The sequence below is a fragment of the Mesoplodon densirostris genome, chromosome X (genome assembly GCF_025265405.1).
Source record: "Mesoplodon densirostris isolate mMesDen1 chromosome X, mMesDen1 primary haplotype, whole genome shotgun sequence".
Taxonomy (NCBI): Eukaryota; Metazoa; Chordata; class Mammalia; order Artiodactyla; family Ziphiidae; genus Mesoplodon; species Mesoplodon densirostris.
Genome location: NC_082681.1, coordinates 73,364,468 through 73,380,452, shown reverse-complemented (window position 1 = coordinate 73,380,452; position 15,985 = coordinate 73,364,468). Strand labels below are relative to the sequence as shown.

Genomic DNA, 15,985 nt, shown 5'->3' with positions numbered 1-15,985 from the left:
ACACGGGTTCGAGCCCTGGTCTGGGAAGATCCCACATACCGCGGAGCAACTAAGCCCGTGTGCCACAACTACTGAGCCTGCACTCTACAGCCCGAGAGCGACAACTACTGAGCCTGCCTGCCACAACTACTGAAGCCCTCGTGCCTAAAGCCTGTGCTCCATAACAAGAGAAAGCCACCACAATGAGAAGCCCGCGCACTGCAACAAAGAGTAGCCCCTGCTCGCCACAACTAGAGAAAAAGCCTGCACAAAGCAACGAAGAAGAAAGAAGAAGAAAAAAAAAAAAAAAAAAAAAAGAAGGAAAAAAAGAAGGAAAAAAAAAGAGAAAAAAAAGAAGAAGAAGAAAAAAAAAAGCAACGAAGACCCAACACAGCCAAAAATACATACATAAAATAAAATAAATAAATTTATTTTTAAAATTAATTAAAAATGGATCACATACCTAAATGTAAAAATGAAAACTATTAAAAAATTAGGAAAAAATATGGGAGAAAATGTTCAGGATCAAGGGGTAGGCGAAGAGTTCTTAGACCTGACACCAAAAGCATGATTCATAAAATAGAAAAAAAAAAAGGTAAACTGGACCTCATCAAAATTTAAAAATTTGCTCTGTGAAAGACCCTGTTATGAGAATGTGAAGAAAAGCTACAGAGTGGGAGAAAATATTTATAAACCACACATCTAGAAAGGATTAGTAGCTAGAATATATTTTTTAAAACTACCAAAACTCAACAGTAAAACAAACAAAATAGGTAAGACATGAAGAGATTTCATCGAAGATCATCTACCGATGACAAAGAAACACACAAAAAGATGTTCAACATCATCAGCCGTTACAGAAATGCAAATTAAAAGCACAATGAGCTATCACTACACACCTGTTACTAAAATAAAATATAGCGACAATACCAAATTCTGGCGAGGATGTAGAGAAACTGGGTCTCTCATACATTTTTGGTGGGAATGTGCCATGGTACAGTCACTCTGGAAAACAGTTTGACAGTTTCTTTACAAAATTAAGCAAGCACACCATTGTAAAGCAATTATACTCCAACAAAGATGTTAAAAAAATTAAGTAAAATATACACTAACCATACAATCCAGCAACTGCATTCCAAAACATTTATCTCAGAGAAATGAAAATTTATGTCTACAGAAAGAAAGAGCTACATTTTGTTTGTTTCTTTTAAAAAGCCAGTCATCATGAGGCAATGGAAGAGAAGCGTGGTTAGTCAATGAGAATTTCAGTTTGAAATAAATGCAATCATATTCATTTATCCTTCCCCTCACCTCTACCCTTATGTTCAAACTTTGCAAGAGTAGTAAGAAGATGGGAAAAGATAAAAAAAGAAGTGCAGAAGAATCTCAATGCAGAGTTAATGCTAATTTATGGTTTTGTTCTTCTTTACAGGGATATGTTTGTAAAGGGCTGGGAAATCATGGAGTGGTTCACTATTCAGAAGCATTTGACCAATTACATTTCCCATTACTTACACTGAAGTTTGGCCAGGGCACTGGCATTCAAACTTTAAAAATAGTTCCTTCTCATTAAACTCAATCATCAAAGAACAGATGTTAGGATGTGCCTTTTCAGTTGGGAAGTGGATCAGGAACCTAATAGAAAGATAGCACTCTTAGAAAGATAGCACTCTTTGAAAGATAGGTGTCAGTGATGCAAATGAGTTGCCTCAGACTTAGGCTAAGAAAAATAATCCCTGGAACCAATAAGAATAGTTTCTGTGGCTTTAGTCATCCCAACAAAATTCTCAAAGAATGCGCATCTAGTGGGTTTAGTGGGTTGTAATGGAATGACCCTAAATGGTTTTCCTAGGTGGTCAAGGACCCAGGACACAAGCATATTAATCCCCCCACCCCTGCTAGATGTTTCACAACACTTTTTTTTTTTTTCTTTTTTGCGGTATGCGGGCCTCTCACTGTTGTGGCCCCTCCCGTTGCGGAGCACAGGCTCCGGATGCGCAGGTCCAGCGGCCATGGCTCACGGGCCCAGCCGCTCCGCGGCATATGGGATCCTCCCAGACCGGGGCACGAACCCGTATCCCCTGCATCGGCAGGCGGACTCTCAACCACTGCGCCACCAGGGAGGCCCTTCACAACACTTTTTACCTGTGTTATAGCACTTATCATCCTAAGACAATTTGATACATGTTTCTTTCTCTAGATTATTAGCTACTAGAGAGCAGACACACATAGTACTTTACCATACACTAGGCATTCAGTTAGTGTGTACTGAATTTCTATTTAACAGAACCCAGCTGGGAATGGACTCACTTGCATCATTAACATATAAGGAAAAAAAGATGGTTGCACACATAAACACTTAACAGAAATGGGATTTTTTTTAATTTCAGGAAGGTAACAATAACATGGATTCTAAAAATGCATGATTTACCTTTAAAGCATGCCTGAATTCAGGCAATACTGAAAAAAATTTTACTTCCTGAGTACACTTCTATGAACAATAGAGAAAGATGGCATCAAAAAATAGTTTTGTAGCAGATATAAAGTAATTCCAGTAAGAGCCACAAAATGAATATGCTACACATGGAAAAATGAATATAGTCTCTAATAAGCCCACAGAGAAATATATACACTCGCAGAAGACTGGTATAACAAATAATTAACAAGACTTGTGGAACAATGAATTATACTAAGGAAACAGGTTGTTGGGGGAGGGATAAATTAGGAATTTGGGATTAACATATACACAGTACTATATATAAAATAGATAACCAACAAGGACCTACTGTATAGCACAGGGAACTATACTCAATATTTTGTAATAACCTACAAGGGAAAAGAGTCTGAAAAAGAATATATATGTGTATAACTGAATCACTGTGCTGTACATCTAAAACTAACACAACATTGTAAATCAACTATACTTCAATTAAAAAAAAGGAAACAGGTTGGTGGTAAAGGCAGTGGAAGAGAGTGAACTAGAAGGCAGATAGGACAAGGAACAAGGGGTGGAGGCTAGTTCATCTTTAGCAGTAGAATTAGTTACCAACAATTGTCAAGAATAGGGATATTTGATTTAAAATAAGGCTGCATAAATTAAACTCAGTTTTTCCAAAAAATGAATTCTTATTATTTGATACAGACATAATGATCCTCTTCGCTAAGAGAACAATATTAGTTCACAGAAAATATGCATTCTATATTCTAAAGCAGTCATTAATTTTGTTATATTTTCAAATTAAATTTGACAGTTACCAGCAAATTCAAACATAATTTGCCTACTTTATTCACCATGGCTACAGATACTATTTCGGGCTATTTTAGAAAAAAAAAATGTAAAGAAGTAACAGGTATAGTTTCAAATAGTCTATCTCCATTCAATCACATAGATATATGATCATTCCAATAAAACAAATGTATGTGCTTTGAATTAGTGATAAACATGTGGAGTCTTCTTAAACAAAGTCTTGAATAGTCTATGAAAAAAATGTATTATATTCCTCTTCTTGTTTATTAACAGACTGGAAAGACCAGATTTCTGGCTATACAATCCCCAAATAACTTACCAAGTAGAAGAAATTAGTTCAAAGGAATTACAAATTCTCTTTAAAGCTCTTATAAATGGGATTATTACCTCAAAAGACTGCTTATTACCGAGGTAATTAATTAGGTTACTTTCTCAGTTCATTTTTTTATATATATTTTATTTTATTTTATTTTTATTTTTGGCAGTACGTGGGCCTCTCACTGTTGTGGCCTCTCCCGTTGTGGAGCACAGGCTCCGGACACGCAGGCTCAGCGGCCATGGCTCACGAGCCTAGCTGCTCTGCGGCACGTGGGATCTTCCCGGACCGGGGCACGAACCCGTGTCCCCTGCATCGGCAGGTGGACTCTCAACCACTGCGCCACCAGGGAAGCCCAGTTCATTTTTTTTTTTTTTTTTTGTGGTACGCGGGCCTCTCACTGTTGTGGCCTCTCCCGTTGCGGAGCACAGGCTCCGGACGCGCAGGCTCAGTGGCCATGGCTCACGGGCCCAGCCGCTCCGCGGCATGTGGGATCTTCCCAGACCGGGGCACGAACCAGTGTCCCCTGCATCGGTAGGCGGACTCTCAACCACTGCGCCACCAGGGAAGCCCCCAGTTCATTTTTTTAAAATGAACTAGTTTTAAACTTTTACAATAAATGTACATGAACATAGCTTGGGACATGATAATTAGAAATATAATCCTTATTCACAATGACCCAATCTTTTAACATTTTAATATATCTTAAAGTAAGCCTATCTTGATTTTATAGAGAAAATAGCAGTTACTACTTGGAATGCTTAGTACGTATGTGTCAGGCAGCAACTTCTCTCCTTATAGAATGAGCATTTAATTCAATCCTCAGAACAACACTATGAGGTTAAGTATTCTATTTTTAGTTCATTTAAATGTTGAGTAAACAGGATCAGAGAGGTTAAGCAACTTGGCCAAAGTGCCATAGTAAGACACAGAGCTAGGATTCAAACAGATCATTCTAAACCAAGGTTTCTCAGCAGCAGGGTTACTGACATCTTGGGCCAGATACTTCTTTTTGGGGGAGCTGTCCTGCCCATTGCATGTTGAGCAGCATCCCTGACCTCTACGTATTAGATGCCAGTAGCATCACCAGCTGCCAATAACCAAAAAGTCTCCAGACATTGCCAAATAACCCTTGGGAAGTAAAATTCCCCACTCCCTCTTGAGAACCACTGTTCTAAACTGAAAAGGATTTTCACAGTCCAATTTAAGCTTTTATAATCTTATTATGTATTCAAAACTATTTTTATTAATTACTGCTCAGAACACAATGTAAAAGAAAGACTTGGTGATAAAGTAAATCAAAACTTCCCAGAGCAAGCCCTTAGCATAATGGATAATACACTTAACAGGCCCATGTTTCTCAAAGTGTGGCTAGTATAAAGGAGCCTGTTAAAAGTGCAGACTTCTAGGTTTCATCCTCTAATAAATTTGATTCAGTAGATCTACATAAGCCCTACTCAAAGGATGCTGATTAGCAGGTTAGCTGATAAAAAAGACCAAGCAGCATGCCTGAGTGAGCCACATACTGTCTCCAATACCCAAAACTGTCCAATAAGGTGCTGGGTTTCCTGTTTGGTTTGGTTGGCCAAAGAGACAGCCAGTTTTTCATGACCACAACAGGAACTGAGTAGTATAAATCCACTCACTTAGTCCCAAGGAACTTTGCTTGGTGAGCAGGCCCTTGAATTTTGTTGGGTTTATCAGCTACTGCTCCTGGCTACCTCTGTAGTATGAGAGCACCACCACCAAGGTCATTGAGACTGAGGCTTTTACTTGCCAACAAGGCATCATCCATATGGTGAAAGCTTTAAACATGGAAGGGTAGAGGAACTTATGCTAAATCCTGACTCACCAACTGGTAGCAAATGGCAGGGGAGCTTAGGTACCCCTAGAGAATACTATAAACATATATAGGAGGCCTTGCTACCTGAAAATGAACTGACCTTGATCCTCAAATATCAGTAAGATGTCACAGAAGGTGTTAGTGATGTCTAAGACTGCATACGACCTGTCATCAGTCTGTGTAATAGATTCAGCTGCAGTCGCAATGTCTGGAACAGCCTGGGTTATGGGAGCAACAATTGAAATCAGTTCATAATAATCTGCTATAAGGCTTCAGTTCCTGTTAGTCTTTTTTCACTGGCCATTGAGGGCTGTTGTTATGAGATATTGCATCACTTACCACCTCTGATGCCTTTAAATCTTTAATCAAGGCTGTGATTTCCCTTTCTCTTCCTGGAGGTTCTTTAGCTTCTGGTGGATTCCAAGAATATGGAATTTTAACATGTACCACAAGTGATTCCTTTTTTAAAATTTATTTATTTAATTTATTTATTTTTGGCTGCGTTGGGTCTTTGTTGCTGCGCGCAGGCTTCCTCTAGTTGCGGTGAGCGGGGGCCATGTGCATGGTCTTCTCACTGCAGTGGCTCCTCTTGCTGCAGAGCATGGGTTCTAGGTGCAAGGACTTCAGTAGTCGTGGTGCGTGGGCTCAGTAGTTGTGGCTCACAGGCTCTAGAGCGCAGGCTCAGTAGTTGTAGCACACAGGCTTAGTTGCTCCATGGCACGTGGGATCTTCCCGGATCAGGATCAAACCCATGTCCCCTGCGTTGGTAGGCAGATTCTTAACCACTGCACCACCAGGGGAGTTCTCCAAGTGATTCTTTATACACTGAAGTTTGAGTAATACTGCTCTACATTTTAATTCTTATGGGTAAGGACTATGTGTTACATAATTTCTATGCAATTACACAGGGAAATTAAATAAACATTAAGCAATTCAAATTATACACAACAGGAAAAAATACAACATTCATAAAAATAAACCACCACCTGATCTTCCTGAAATGGTTGAAGAATGTGATAAATTCCAGATAACTCAAATGTAACATCTTATCTAGGAGTAAACCTACCTATGGAGACAAAAGACCTGTATGCAGAAAATTATAAGACACTGATGAAAGAAGTTAAAGATGACACAAATAGATGGAGAGATATACCATGTTCTTGGATTGGAAGAATCAACATTGTGAAAATGACTCTACTACCCACAGCAATCTACAGATTCAATGCAATCCCTATCAAACTACCACTGGCATTTTTCACAGAATAAGAACAAAAAATTTCACAATTTGCATGGAAATGCAAAAGACCCCGAATAGCCAAAGCAATCTTGAGAAAGAAAAACGGAGCTGGAGGAATCAGGCTCCCTGACTTCAGACTATACTACAAAGCTACAGTAATCAATACAGTATGGTACTAGCACAAAAACAGAAAGATAGATCAATGGAACAGGATAGAAAGCCCAGAGATAAACCACACACATATGGTCACCTTATCTTTGATAAAGGAGGCAAGAATATACAGTGGAGAAAAGACAGCCTCTTCAATAAGTGGTGCTGGGAAAACTGGACAGCTACATGGAAAAGTATGAAATTAGAACACTCCCTAACACCATACACAAAAATAAACTCAAAATGGATTAAAGACCTAAATGTAAGGCCAGACACTATCAAAGTCTTAGAGGAAAACATAGGCAGAACACTCTATGACATAAATCACAGCAAGATCCTTTTGGACCCACCTCCTAGAGAAATGGAAAAAAAACAAAAGTAAACAAATGAGACTTGATGAAACTTAAAAGATTTTGCACAGCAAAGGAAACTATAAACAAAGCCAAAAGACAACCCTCAGAATGGGAGAAAATATTTGCAAATGAAGCAACTGACAAAGGATTAATCTCCAAAATTTACAAGCAGCTCATGCAGCTCAATATCAAAAAAACAAAAAACCCAATCCAAAAATGGGCAGAAGACCTAAATAGACATTTCTCCAAAGAAGATATACAGATTGTCAACAAACACATGAAAGAATGCTCAACATAATTAATCATTAGAGAAATGCAAATCAAAACTACAATGAGATATCATCTCACACTGGTCAGAATTGCAATCATCAAAAAATCTACAAACAATAAATGCTGCAGAGGGTGTGGAGAAAAGGAAACCCTCTTGCACTGTTGGTGGGAATGTAAATTGATACAGCCACTATGGAGAACAGTATGGAGGTTCCTTAAAAAACTAAAAATACAACTACCATATGACCCAGCAATCCCACTACTGGGCATATACCCTGAGAAAACCATAATTCAAAAAAACTCATGTACCACAATGTTCACTGCAGCACTATTTACAATAGCCAGGACATGGAAGCAACCTAAGTGTCCATCACCAGATGAATGGATAAAGAAGATGTGGCACATATATACAATGGAATATTACTCAGCCATAAAAAGAAACAAAATTGAATTATTTGTACTGAGGTGGATGGACCTAGAGTCTGTCATACAGAGTGAAGTAAGTCAGAAAGAGAAAAACAAATATCATATGCTAACACATATATATGGAATCTAAGGGGAAAAAAAGGTCATGAAGAACCTAGGGGCAAGACGGGAATAAAGACACAGACCTACTAGAGAATGGACTTGAGGATATGGGGAGGGGGAAGGGTAAGCTGTGATTAAGCGAGAGAGGGGCATGGACATATATACACTACCAAACGTAAAACAGATAGCTAGTGGGAAGCAGCCGCATAACACAGGGAGATCAGCTCGGTGCTTTGTGACCACCTGGAGGGGTGGGATAGGGAGGGTGGGAGGGAGAGAGACGCAAGAGGGAAGAGATATGGGAACATATGTATATGTATAACTGACTCACTTTGTTATAAAGCAGAAACTAACACACCATTGTAAAGCAATTATACTCCAATAAAGATGTTAAAAAAATATATATATATATGTATATGTATAACACCTTAATAATTCCTAGACACTTCTTTCACTAGCCCTCTTTTGTCTCTTCTGTTATATGATTTTATAAAGGAATTTCTCTTTTCTTCACATTTGAGTTAAAAGTTTTCTTGATCGGAGTAAATCGCTAGTACTGAAGAACCTTCTTCCTTAGGATGCCTCTCATCCGTTGTCAAGAGCCCATTGTTTGAGTACTGAAAGCTATGCCTCAGAAATAAAAATTTTGTTTCTCTATGGGCTCTACACTAAGTCCCACTATTCACTCTCTAAATATTCCTTTATCTTCCAAAGTCATAACCTTCAAAAGTAAAGGATTAATATGTCATCTGTGACCTTCAGGTCCTTCTATTTACTATTTAATACTTTAAAGTTGTTAGTAAGAAAGATATTTTCCAACGACTATAGTACATAAAGGTAAGAGGTTTATCAAGTGAGCTCAGCAACTCAAAAACGTAATTGATTTGGAAACAACTCCTATTGCAAATACTTTTTCCACTACAGTTTTAAAAAACATTTGAGAAAATATATCCATCCAGTTTTTAAATTTGCACCGGATATATTTATTTAAAACAAAATAAAAGTTTACTATGAAAAAACATTAAATTTATAAGCAAAGACTTCCACAATCAATTGATATCTCCCCTTCTTGGAGTACATTACTCTACTTTCAACTATTTAAATAAAACAAAAAGAAGAGTAATAATATTCACAATTAAAATATAATACCAACAAAGTTAAGTAAGCTTAAAGTCTTTTTCTTCTCTTGAAACATTTAAATTAGTATGGCCACAAAATAATCCTACTAACAGGAAGTCAATTAATATCTCTAATTCTGTTAGTAATAATCAAGTACGATGAAAATTTTACGACTACAAGGGATTAAGAGGACCAAGAAAGTGCAGTAACACAACACTGCACTAATTTAACTTTATTCTACTTGCTTGCATAATATGTATCCCAATTAGCTCTAGCAAAATAGATTAAGCCTTAACAACTACAAATTCTCCTATTATCACTAAATATCACTTAGCAAATATAGCATATAGCAGTGGTCCCCAACCTTTTCGGCACCGGGGACTGGTTTCATGGAACACTTTTTCCATGGACGGAGGTGGGAAGTGGGGGGATGGTTTCAGGATGATTCAAGTGCATTACATTTATTGTGCACTTTATTTCTATTATTATTACATTGAAATATATAATGAAATAATTATACAGCTCACCATAATGCAGAATCAGTGGGAGCCCTGAGCTTGTTTTCCCTTGCCACTCACTGATAGGGTTTTGATATGAGTTTGCAAGCAGTTGACTTATTATGGTCTCTGTACAGTCAAAGCTCTCGGCTAATGATAATCTGTATTTGCAGAGCATCAACACCTCAGCTCCACCTCAGATCATCAGGCATTAGATTCTCGTAAGGAGTGCGCAACCTAGCTCCCTTGCATGCGCGGTTCACAGTAGGGTTCGCACTCCTATGAGAATCTAATGCCCCCGCTTATCTGACAGAAGGTGGAGCTCTGGAGGTAATGCAAGCAATAAGGAGCGGCTGTAAATACAGATGAAGGTTCGCTTGCCCGCCCAGCGGCTCGCCGCTCAGCCCCTGCTGTGAGTCCCTGTTCCTAACAGGCCACGGACCGGTACCAATCTGTGGCCCGGTGGTTGGGGACCCCTGGCATATAGGAATCCACTACAATTTAAAGCTAAATTCTGATGCTGCCATTAAGATTACTTTTGAATTTCAGAAGTAATAAAGCTAAGCATCACCAGTCTGAATTCCTCTAAAATACACCTCCCTTTCCCCCAAAACGTATTTCATTATATCTGTGTTCTAGACCATCAGGGTTTATTCATAAAAATTCTTGATATTTTTAGCTTTCTTAATAATCCACTAGCCTACAAATGTTAGTTTAAAAAATTCCTGGTTAAGGAATAAATTTTCAACTCCAATCTTAAATTACAAGTGAGACTGAACAGACCTGGAAACATAATTGGCAGATAATGACTGAAGGAGAAAGACTGTGAACAGAGAAGAGAGTATTTGTAATCCTTAAATGCTATCTGCTCCATTCTCAGTTCACGTATTTCTTGGACAGGGCTAAAATATACCACTGTCCCCTCTCTTGATGTTTATTTTTGGAGGATGTCTCAATTTGTTTGTTTTGCAATGCTACTGAGCCTTTGGTTCTTGGTAATAAGGTATTTTCTAACTGCTGGGGTTTTGCGCATGTGATACTTTCATGTATCACTTCTCAAAGCAATGTCAAAGAATATAGAAGTTTTTCCAATAATTCCCTGCCTTGTCAAAATATGCACATAATTTTATTTTCTGAATAATCTTCATAAAAACAATACAAAAAGATCAATAGAAAAATATTTTATATTGCAGAGGACACAATCTTATTTTATTTTCTATCAATAATATTCATCTAATGTCTTCCACATATCAGGTACTGCATTAGGCACTTTACAGCCCTCATCTCCTTTAATTCTCACAATACAAAAGAAGATAGGCATTTTCCCATTCTACTGATAAGGAAAATGAGACTCAGAGTAACTTGCTAAAGATCACTTGGGTTGCATTAACATACATGGTCTTTAAAATTCTACACAATTTTTTGGAAACTGAGAAAACGGGAGGAAAACTATCTGTCACCCTAGCATTATTAAGACCATTTTTTAATGTTTCAGTATGCTTTGTGCATTCACTCTTTTCCAGGGAATTCCCTGGCAGTCTGGTGGTTTGGACTCAGGGCTTTCACTCACAGGGCCCAGGTTCGATCCCTGATCGGGGAACTAAGATCCCACAAGCCACGTAGCGTGGCCAAAAAAAAAAGAAAAAAAAGACACTGTTTTCCATATTCCATATTATTTTTCTATTACAGATTCCCAGAAGTAGATCAAGAAACATGGATAATTTCTTACAAGTGAAGAATTGTCAATTATTATTTTTTAAAATATTTATTTATTTATTTTCGCTGTACTGTGTCTTAGTTGCAGTATGCAGGATCTTCCTTGCATCAGGTGGGATCTTTAGTTGTGGCATGTGGACTCTTAGTTGCGGCATCCATGCGGGATCTAGTTCCCCGACCAGGGATCGAACTCAGACCCCCTCTATTGGGAGCTCAGAGTCTTACCCACTGGACCACCAGGGAAGTCTTGAAATATGGATAATTTTGTCAAAGATCATGCCATTTCATTTTTATCATGCTGCCTCCCTAAAATGACACCAGTTGCAAGAATAAGCAACTTTCTTTCTACCAGAGGGAGAAATAATTCACCATAAAAATAAAATAAGTCACTGCAAAATAAGTCTTTGTGGCCTAGCAGGGAGCATACACTTTGGAGTCAGACAAGGGGTAGAATCCCAGCTCAGCCTCTACAGCTGTGCTTCTTTAGGCAAACCGCCAACGTCTCTCTTGCTCAGTGTCAGTTTCCTCACCTTTCAAAAAGGGCTAATACTCTGAAGGGTTATTGTGAGGATTAGAGATAATGCATGTAAACCATAGTGCATGACATGTAGAAGGCACTGAATAAATATTAGAGTCAATGTTCCAGTGAAAACACTGTTACAAGTGTAAGGAATCCGATAAGTAGGGTAGCATTCCATTTAACAACAGACAACCATGAAGAACTTGAGTGATTTTTAATTATACTCATTTAGGAGAGGTGTCTTTTTTTGTTGTTCTTCTCTATTTTTAAAATAAATTTATTTATTTTACTTATTTATTTTTGGCTGCATTGGATCTTCATTGCTGCACACAGGCTTTCTCTAGTTGTGGCGAGCAGGGCTTACTCTCCGTTGCGGTGCTTGGGCTTCTCATTTTGGTGGTTTCTCTTGTTGCGGAGCACGGGCTATAGGCACAAAGGCTCAGTAGTTGCGGCTCTCAGGCTCTAGAGCTCAGGCTCAGTGGTTGTGGTGCACAGGCTTAGTTGCTCCGCGGCATGTGGGATCTTCCTGGACCAGGGCTCAAACCTGAGTCCCCTGCATTGGCAGGCAGATTCTTAACCACTGCGCCTCCAGGGAAGCCCTCTATTTTTTTTTAACTGAAGTGTAGTTGATTTACAATGTTGTGCTAATTACTGCTGTACAGCAAAGTGACTTAGTTATACAAAGTGACTCTTAATTATATTCATTAAGGAGAGGTGTCTTTTTAAACAGAATACTTAGATTATAAGATCATACATTATCCTACCATTTAAAGCCAAATCTACTATGGTGGATAGACCTGGGATTTTTTACAAAATAATGTTTTCAAAAATTGACAAAAAAGCGTTTTGCAACAAAACGCCTATATTTTTAAACTCTCTCTAAGTAGTATCACAGTAATCTCACTATTAAAAAGTCCAAAACATGCTCAGTTACAGGGGAAAGGTATAAAAACGAAACCAACTTTACCAGCCTATATTTATTCCTTGTTTACTGATGCGAAAATCCAATTTTAGATTGTGAAATCTAAACAAGCCCTCAAGTGAAAGAACAGATTCGTGACTTTATATGTACACAGTTAATTAATTAATTAATTAGATGTTTATTGACAGATACTGCTAGGTGTGAAAAAAATTAATTTAAAAGTGTCTAGGGCTTCCCTGGTGTCACAGTGGTTGAGAGTCCGCCTGCCAATGCAGGGGACGTGGGTTCGTGCCCCGGTTCGGGAGGATCCCACATGCCGTGGAGCAGCTGGGCCCGTGGGCCATGGCCGCTGGTCCTGCACGTCCGGAGCCTGTGTTCCGCAACGGGAGAGGCCACAGCGGTGAGAGGCCCACGTACCGCAAAAGAAAAAAAAAAAAGAGTCTGTATTCATAACCAATATTTTATAATAACTATAAATGGAGTACTATCTTTAAAAATGGTGAATCACCATGTTGTACACTTGAAACTCATATAATATTGTAAATCAACTATACCTCAATTAAACAAAAGTGTCTGTATTCAAGATGCTCAGAGTCTAATGGGAAAGACTGGTATATAAACAATGACAATACAATGTGCTGAATTCATCTCAATTCACCTGGGGGAACCAGGAAAATCTTAGTTAAGAAGGAAGGTAATGTTTGAGCTAAGACTTGAAGAGTAGGAACCCTCAAGTGAATGAGGGAGTGGGGTGAGGGAGAGGAAGGGAGATACTCCAGCAAGTATAGATACTTGTGAGAGAGTGTAGAAAGATCAAGGCAGGAATTCCCTGGCAGTCCAGTGGTTAGGACTCGGCACTCTCACTGCCTGCCGGGGCAAGGGTTCAATCCCTGGTGGGAGAACTAAGATCCTGAAAGCCATGCGGCCAGTAGAGGGCGGAGCTTGAATTGAGATGAGCCTGGAAAAAGCAGACAAGGGACAGACTACAGGAGTCCTTTTATACTTTGCAAAATAGGTTATTTTAACCTTTCAGTTTTTTACCTTAGCATCTCTGGCAACACTATGAAGGATGAGTTCAAGGATGACCAGTTAGGCAGTTATGGCAAGAGATTTGCAAGAGCGATAAGGGTCTTGAACAGTGGCATGATGGGAAGGGAGTTAGAATCTGATTCCTTAAAAAAAAATTTTATTGAGATAAAATTCATATAACATAAAATCCACCGTGTTAACAATTTTAAAGTACATAAAACATCATTAATCATTAGAGAAATACAAATCAAAACTACAATGAGATATCATCTCACACTGGTCAGAATGGCTATCATCAAAAAATCTACAAACAATAATTGCTAGAGAGGGTGTGGAGAAAGGGGAATCCTCTTGCACTGTTGGTGGGAATGTAAATTGATACAGCCACTATGGAGAACAGTATGGAGGTTCCTTAATAAACTAAAAATAGAACTACCATATGACCCAGCAATCCCACTACTGGGCATATACCCTGAGAAAACCATAATTCAAAAAAACTCATGTACCACAATGTTCACTGCAGCATTATTTACAATAGCCAGGACATGGAAGCAACCTAAGTGTCCATCACCAGATGAATGGATAAAGAAGATGTGGCACATATATACAATGGAATATTACTCAGCCATAAAAAGAAACAAAATTGAGTTATTTGTACCGAGGTGGATGGACCTAGCGTCTGTCATACAGAGTGAAGTAAGTCAGAAAGAGAAAAACAAATACCATATGCTAACACATATATATGGAATCTAAAAAAAAAAAAAAAAAGGTCATGAAGAACCTAGGGGCAAGACGGGAACAAAGACACAGACCTCCTAGAGAATGGAGTTCAGGACACGGGGAGGGGGAAGGGTAAGCTGGGACAAAGTGAGAGAGTGGCATGGACATATATACACTACAAAACGTAAAATAGATAGCTAGTGGGAAACAGCCACATAGCACAGGGAGATCAGCTCAGTGCTTTGTGACCACCCAGAGGGGTGGGATAGGGAGGGTGGGAGGGAGGGAGATGCAAGAGGGAAGAGATATGGGGACATATGTATATGTATAACTGATTCACTTTGTTATAAAGCAGAAACTAACACACCATTGTAAAACAATTATACTCCAATAAAGAAGTTTAAAAAATAAAAAATGAAGTACATAATTCATTGCTGATTCCTTTTGAACGTAACCTATCCCCTGCTAGGCTCTTCTGCTTCTAGTTTAGTGAGAGGTTAAATGAATAAATAACTTAATTGGTAGAAATACTAGTTTTTGACATTTTTCACTGTTTTATTAAAAAATGGTGGTTGTAGAAATTTAGACAATACCAACATATAAGGTAAAACGTTACAGTGTTCCCATAATGAACAATCCCAACTACCCAGAGATATCCATTGTTGTATATCCTTACAAAGGTTTCTCTCTATATATACATACACTTATATATATATTTAACATAAAAGGCCTCTAGAATATAAAACTATGTATTGCTCTACATCTTGTTTTCCTCGTAAAAATGGCTTGGAACCCTCCTAAAAAAGCACATACATTTCTAGTTCCAGTGTATGAGCCTGCTCATTTCACCATTACTTTGAAAATTGTATATTTTTATTTTTACTTTTTGCCAATCTATTAAGTAACTCGTTTTAATATCCTAGCTTATTTTTTTCTTATGGAATAATACACATATTCAAAAACAGAGAAGGTAGGTTCTCTTAAATTCAGCTCAAGTTGACAAGCATTGGAGATGTTTAAAAGGCATTTTAAAAGGGCCTGTACAGGTATTGTGTACTAAAAGGAGAATGTACAGGAAATAGCATAAGACTGACTGACCTAGGATTTCAGTCCTTGTTCTGCAACAGTTAACTGTGTAAGTTTAGGACTTGGGTTTCCTCATTTATAAAATTAGAGAGCATAAAGCATTGCTAGTAATCTGTAAAGCTCTAAGCGCATACGGCTCTACACATGTTTCAAAACAACAATGTTAAAATTCCTCAGCTTGGATTGCTTAATGGTGAGTAAAGAATACTGTATCTCCTCCACTTGCCAAAGTCAGTAAATTCCACGAGGAGGAATCTTAGTTTTGTTCACTTATATCCACTAAGCTCCTCACAACAACGCCTGGCGTGCTTGATATTTGGTAAATCATTGAAAATGGTTTAAGAACTTCACTCTGGTAACTTGCTTTTAATCTATTACTTGGACAATGAAATAAAATTGGCATAGCTCCACTCTTCTGTTTACTCCTCTCATTCCTGAAGTGAAAATGCTACA

At 38.3% G+C, this 15,985-nt stretch overlaps 1 protein-coding gene across 1 annotated transcript in view; it reads right to left on the bottom strand.

Moving 5' to 3' along the window:
- The window catches only part of MAGT1 (magnesium transporter 1), a 48,901-nt gene that overhangs the window by 32,376 nt on the left and 540 nt on the right, over positions 1–15,985 (bottom strand). The gene's annotated exons all lie outside the window — the stretch shown is intronic.